The sequence below is a fragment of the Octodon degus genome, unplaced genomic scaffold (genome assembly GCF_000260255.1).
Source record: "Octodon degus isolate 3935 unplaced genomic scaffold, OctDeg1.0 scaffold00005, whole genome shotgun sequence".
Taxonomy (NCBI): Eukaryota; Metazoa; Chordata; class Mammalia; order Rodentia; family Octodontidae; genus Octodon; species Octodon degus.
In genome coordinates this window covers 23,131,916-23,138,709 of record NW_004524581.1, presented here as the reverse complement: position 1 = coordinate 23,138,709, position 6,794 = coordinate 23,131,916, and the positions used below count along the sequence as shown (strand labels likewise).

The 6,794-nt window shown below is 44.9% G+C and overlaps 1 protein-coding gene across 1 annotated transcript in view; it reads left to right on the top strand.

The window, feature by feature from the left end:
* Ppp2r5d (protein phosphatase 2 regulatory subunit B'delta) overlaps positions 1-6,794 on the top strand; it is a 22,289-nt gene that overhangs the window by 8,919 nt on the left and 6,576 nt on the right. The gene's annotated exons all lie outside the window — the stretch shown is intronic.

Below are 6,794 nucleotides of genomic sequence, written 5' to 3'. Positions count from 1 at the left end.
TGGGAATTGAACTCAAGACCTCGCTCTTGCCAGTCAGGTGCTTTGCTACTGATCTGTATGTATCCCCAGGCCTTAAAAAACAACCTATTTTTTTGTATCAGGAATCGAACTCAGGACCTTGTACTTGCCAGGCAGACACTTGTGCTGAGCTGTATCCTCATCCCTTAAAAGAACCAATCTTAGCATATCATTCCTTACAAGTTAAAAATCTAGCTGGGCCTGGTGGCATATGTCTCTAATCCCGGCACTTGGGAAGATGTGGCAGGAGTAATCCCATAAATTCAAAGCCAGCCTAAACTACATAGCAACATTCAGTCTCAAAAAACCAAAAAGACAAAAATCCAAATACCATTAAGGCATGGCATTCATGCCTGTAATCCTTCCACTGAAGAGGCTAAAGCAGAAGGATCCCAAGTTGGAGACTAGCTTGGGCTACACAGTGAGATCACTGCTCAAAAACAACAACAACAACAAAAAACTCCGAAGCACAAAATATTGCCTTTCTTAGCTAGGAACTTATTCTTCCAGCACCTACCTTGGCTTCTCTTAACCATCAGTGTCCTCCGCCTCACCTTTTTTTTTGGGGGGGGGGTTGATTGATTGATTGATTGATTGATTTAGTGGAACTGGGGATTGAGCTCAGACCCTTGTGCTTGCCAGGGAAGCACGTACTCTACTGAGCTGTCTCCCTGCCTCCTTTTTTTGGTACCAGGGATCAAACTCGGGACCTTGCGCTTGCCAGGCAGGCAGTTGTGCTACTTGAACTATCGCCCCAGGCCTGCTCGTCTTCTGATAAGACAAAAACCCGTTTATGACACAGGCCCTCATACATGCAGGTGCATTGCTTGGACTGCTTTATTTCTCTCTCTCTCTCTCTTTTTTTCCTGTTAAACTCAGATGTATCCTTAAAAAATGAAATCAAAAGTCACCTTTACAGGGACATCTTTCCCAATGTTTCAGGCACTGCTGTAACTCAGCCCTGTGTTCCCACGGGGAACAGGCTTTGTGGCTCTGTCCTTGTACCATTAGCCATTTGGTGTCTGCCCCGCCTCTGGACTGTGAGCAGTTTGGAGGCAAAGGCCATGTCCTAGTCACCTCTCAGTCTTTATGCTTCACGTGATGCTCAGTGAGCAAGAAGGGAAGAATTGAGCACAGCTAGATAGAGCTCTGGCTGTCGCCATGGGGTTTTAGCTAAAATGGTCTTCATTTCTTAGGCCAGTTTATTATGTGAAAGACAACACTGAATGTTAGTGTTTTTTGGTTAATTTTATATGTCATCTTTTTCATATGATACTTCCTATCATGCTTAAGTAATATTTCTATTTTAAAATTATATTTCAATATCTGGCCTTACTAATACTGGCAGCCATGTGAAGCTGAGTTGAACAGGATAGGTTCAGGGTGGGCACGTTTAGTGAGAATTGTGCTGGGAGGAGCCTGCTGCATGGAATCAGGGCACAGCTCAGCTGGTGGCATCCTGAATCCAGGAAGGGCCTGGTGAGAGTTTTGAAGTAGAAGCAGAGGGAATGTCAGTTGTGTGAAGAATCTCGGGAAGACGGCAAGACAGAGCAGGAGTGGAGACAGACTGGCTGATGGCCTTTGGTCCCCTCCTATGGTGGCTGCAGAACATGCTGGGGAATATAGTGTGCTTTCCACCCCCAACCCAGTATGCAGCAGTCAGAGCCTGAGCTAACTTCAGGAGAAATGGGTGCACATGGCCGGCTGATGTGCCCCACATCTGTTTCCTGGGGAATGGTATGCAGGGGGTGCCATACCCAGCAACCAGGGTCTTTCTTTGGGGGCTGGACCAGCTGGTGCTTTCTGTACCTGCAGCCTGGGAGCATGGGGCCTTATGAAACTAGGGTGAAGCTGGCGTGGTGGTTCATGGTTATGCTGCCTGCATTTCGGGAGGCTGAAACCGGAAGACTGCAGGTTGATCCCAGCCTGGTCAGATTAGCAAGACCCTATCTGAAAAAAAAAAAAAAAAAAAATGGAGATATAACCTTACATGAAGACTGCGGTTCAGCCACCAATATGGCCAAAACAACAACAAAACCACAAAAGAACAACTGGGCTGACGCAGTGGATGGAGGTGGCGTAGGCTAAGCCCTTTCAACAGCCCTGGGCATACCAGCCATCTGTAACAGTCATAGCCTGGAAGGGACCTTCAGCAACACGCAGGTTGCTTTTCCACGTTATTTTTTAGCCATATAACTCTCTGTTCCCATGAATCTTACTTGAAAGGTGGCTGGGAGACCGCTAACCTAGTTTAGCCTCTCCTATTAGAGAGATCGAGCTTGTGTTTCCCTGTCTGGGAAAAACACATCCTTTCTCAGATGGCGCCAGCATGAATGAGGTCCTTGGCTGCGCAGGGATCTCATCTGCCTGGATCTTGGTCCTCTGCCAGCACGGCCCCTCATCTTGTGTCAGATGAGGAAACTGAGGCACAGTGAGCTACAGGACTTTCTGAAGGTTGCAAGGTTAGGACTCGAACCTAGGCCATCTAGCCCGAGCCCTTAGCTCTTCAACTAAGGCGCTGTTTTTTCCTAAGAGTGGGTAATGAGTTTGAGGCAGGGAAGGGTCCGGAAGCAGGCTGTGCACTGCTTTCATCCTCCCCGCTTCTCCCAAGGGAGGCCATAGTCAGCTGAAACCACACTGCTGGGTGCTGCTCATAACAAGAGAGGTGTGAGGGCCACCCCTGCCCTTCCCCGTGTTCCCCTAATGACACCAGTGTTTGGGGCCAGCCTTCAGGGATGAGAGAAGTGACCAAGTGGTTAATGAGCCATGCTGGATCCATAGGACTTTTTTGGGGGGGAGGGGAGGGACTGGGACTCAAACTAAAGACCTCAAGGTTGCAGGGTAGGCACTGTGCCACTGAGCTAAATCCCCAGCCTCTCCTCTCTGCTCCTGTCCCCTTCCCTCTCCTTCCCTCCCCTCCCTTCCTCTCACTTTTTTTTTTTTTTTTTTTTTTGAGACAGGGTTTCCCTATGCAGTTCAGGTTGGCCTTGAGCTCCTTTTATAGCCTACGCTGGTCCCAAACTCAATGATCTTCCTGCCTTGATCTGCCTGGTGCTGGAATTATAGTCCATAAGCTACCACACCCAGCTTTCTTTCTTTCATCTTGCGATAGTCACAAACTTTTTTTTCTTTCTTGGTACCAGGAGTCAAACTCTAGACCTTGCAGTTGTCAAGCAGGTGCTTGTGCCACTAAGCTATATCCCCAGCCCAATAGTCACAAAATTTACGGAATTGTCTATAAAAAATTCAGAGTGTAACATTCAGACATTCTGGGTGAGGTGGTATTGGGCTGTCATTTTAGCACTCAGGAGGCTGAGGTAGAAGAATTATTAAGAGTTCCAGGCCAGGGCCAGTGAGATAGCTCAGTGGGTTAAAGCACCTGCTTAGGCAAGTTTAGGCAAGCACAGGGACTGGTTCAGTCCCCAGCACTACATGCTGTGTCAGCCCTGCCCAGGGCTGGCTGAGCTGCCAAAGTCTGGACAAAGTGGTGCACGCCTGTATTCCCAGAGCTGGGGAGGCTGAAAGCAGGAGGATCACCATGAGTCCGAGCTGTGTAGTGAGACCTTGCAACAACCAAATACGTTTAAAAAAAGAAAAAAGAGTTCCAGGCCAGTCTGCACTATACAGTGAGGCCCTGTCTATATATAAAAAACAACAACAACAACACACACACACACACACAAAAACACAACAAAACAAAAAACTCACAAAAAATGTAGACAAATACCATTCTATTGGCCCTGAGAATGTTATTTATTTATGTCTTTTTTTTTCTTTCAGTACTAGGGATTGAATTTGGGACCTTGCACTTTCTGGGCAGGTGCTTATGCTGCTGAGCTATATCCCTAGCTCAGTTTTTGTCTTTTTGAGACAGGGTTTCACTATGCAGTTCAGGCTGGCCCTGAGCTCACTTTGTAGCCCATGTTGGTCTCGAACTCACAACCATCCTCTTGCCTCAGCCTTATGAGTGCTGGGATTACAGGAATGTGCCACCACATCTGGCATGAGAGCATTTTAGTTTCCTCCATTCTTATGGTAGAGAGTAAGAACTTGGTGGGGCCAGTGAGGAGAAGGTGTGGAGACAGGAAGTCAGATTTTCCTTCCTGTGGTGTAGGTACCAGCTAAGCCTGACCTCAGTCCGTGCTTCTCCCCAGCCTCTGGTTGGGGCTGGGCCTATGCTGTGGCCCAGCCTGTCTTTTTCCCAATAGGTGACCTGCGTTGAGGCTTCTGAGAATGGGCTTTGTGGGGCTGACACAGTGTCTGGGAGTTGAGGTATAATAGCTGGTACAGTGGCATATACTTCTAACTCCAGCACTTTGGTAGACTGAGACAAGTTCAAGCCCAGCATGGGCAACTTACTCTTTCTTTTCTTTCTTTTCTTTCTTTCTTTGCAGTACCAGGAACTGAACTCAGGATCTTATGCTTGCCAGGCAAACACTTATTCTACTGAGCTGTCTCCCCGGCCCCAACTTTATAATTTAGTGAGACACTGTCTCAATAAAAGATTTTAAAAAGGGCTGAGAATCTAGCTTAGTGTGAAGGCCCTGAGTTCAATCCATAGGACCTTAAAAGGAAAAAAAAAACAGCCAGGAATAGTGGCATAAACCTGTAATCCCATCACTCAGGAGGCTAAGGTTATGAGGATTGTTGTGAGATTAAGGCCAGTTTGGGCTACATAATAAGTTTAAGGCCAGCCTCAACTACATAATGAGAACCTGTCTCAACAAAAAGTGGGGCCGGGGAGATGGCTCAGTAGAGTAAGTGCTTGCCTGGCAATCCCAAGTGTCTGAGTTCAATCCCTGGTTCCGCCAAAAAAAATAAAAAAATAAAAAACCAAAAAGTGATCTTTCTCCCATCATGGAAGTAATGTCAGCATACCTGTTATCCCAGCTACTCAGGGATGCTGAGACAGGAGGATCCGAAGTGTGAGGCCAGTCTGAGGATCTTATTTCAAAAACTAAATTTTAAAAACCAAAGAAGTATCAGCTTAAAGAAAATCTTGAAATATAAGAAAAGCCCCTGTAACTTTATTATAGGAAACAGTCACCAGGACAGTGGACTTGGGCTTGGCCTTTGCTGTGCTGAGCCCTGGATGTGTGTCGTAGTGTGGGGAGCTCTTCTGCATAGCTTTTGTGCTGCCTCTGAACTCCAGTCAGAGGCAGCTGTCTTCTGCTCCGTTCTCTTTCCTCACAGGCTGACTTCTTTCAAATTAAAATTCCTTTTTTTGTACTGGGGATCAGACTTGGGACCTCGCACTTGCCAGGCATGCATGCCTCTCAGCTATATCCCTGGCTCTCCTTTACTGCTTTTTAAAGTTGTTTTGAGCCCATCTACTGACTTTCTACTGTGGAGAGTGAAGGCTTCAGCATTCTTATGTCTGTGTGCAGACATTTCCTCTCCTCTCAGAATACCAATTTGGAGGAACTACTATGATGAAGTAAATATTTTTTGCAACTGAACTGTGTGTGATTACACTTTCTACATAGTTTTCATAAATGTAATTTTAACTCCATGAAATTCCCATTACTTATTTTTCATTATAAATGAGGCTGTTAACACTATGCAGACAGAGCACTTGTTTTGTTTTTTTGTGGTGCTGTGGGCCCAACCCCCATCCCTTTTTTGTTTTTTTATTTTGAGACAAAGTCAGGCTGGTCTTGAGCTTTCTGTCCTCCTGTCATCCTCCCCAATAGCTGGAGTTACACATGTATCCCACTGGATGCAGACAAAACATTCATTATTTCAGTTTTTGGAATGCTGGGGATCTAACTTAGGGTCTTTCATTGCTAGGCAAGTGCTATATTCTTGAGCTATATCCTCAACCTGAAAAGATTTATGATATTAGTGTAGTAGAAGTAGTAGTAGTAGTAGTAGTAGTAGTACCAGTACCAAGAATTGAACTCATGACCTTGTGCTTGCCAGGCAAGCACTATAAGATTTTTAAAATTTTCATAATCATTTTATGTATTTTTTATTTTATTTATTTTTTAAAGATGTATTTATTTATTTGATATAGGGTCTCGCTATGCAGGTTGGACTCATAGTGATCGTCTTGTCTCAGCCTCCCCAGTGCTAGGATTATAGGCATGTGCCACCACACCTGGTTTCAGTGGCAGGCACATGCAGGGCCAGCACAGCATGTGGTACCAGGGATTGAACCTGGGTCCTTGTGCTTGCCAGGGAGGTGCTTAGACTGCCAAGCTATCTCCCAGGCTTTATTTTTTGTTTTTTAAAGAGAATACAAAATGGTGGGGGAAAAATTAGAAATGTAGAAATGATACAGAATTTCACTAAACAAAATAATAGGAATTTGGCAATGGTTGTTGTATTAGATAATGTTGTCTTCAGATTAGTTTTTTAGATTACCAGATATAAACATGCAATATTGGTTAAAGAAAAGTTATAAAAAATTAAAAAGAAAACATTTAAGCATTAACTGCTCCTTTCAGTGGACCAACAGAAATCAGCAGTACAGTTATCCAAGCCATCCTGCTGCATATATGATTTTTTTTTTAATGTTGGATTTTTATGAAGGTAAATGTCTAAGGCATAGGAATGCATTTATTTCATTTACCTGTTTTGTTTCTTTTTTCTTTCTTTCTTTGATACAGTCTCTCTCTCTCTCTCTCTCTCTCTCTCTCTCTCTCTCTCTCTCTCTCTCTCCTTTAGTTGCACCGGACTTTGAACTAAGGCATTTGTGCTTGCCAGGGAAGCACTTACTCCACTGAGCCATCTCCCTGGTCCCCCTCCTCTTTTTTTAAAAAAGACAATTTCAC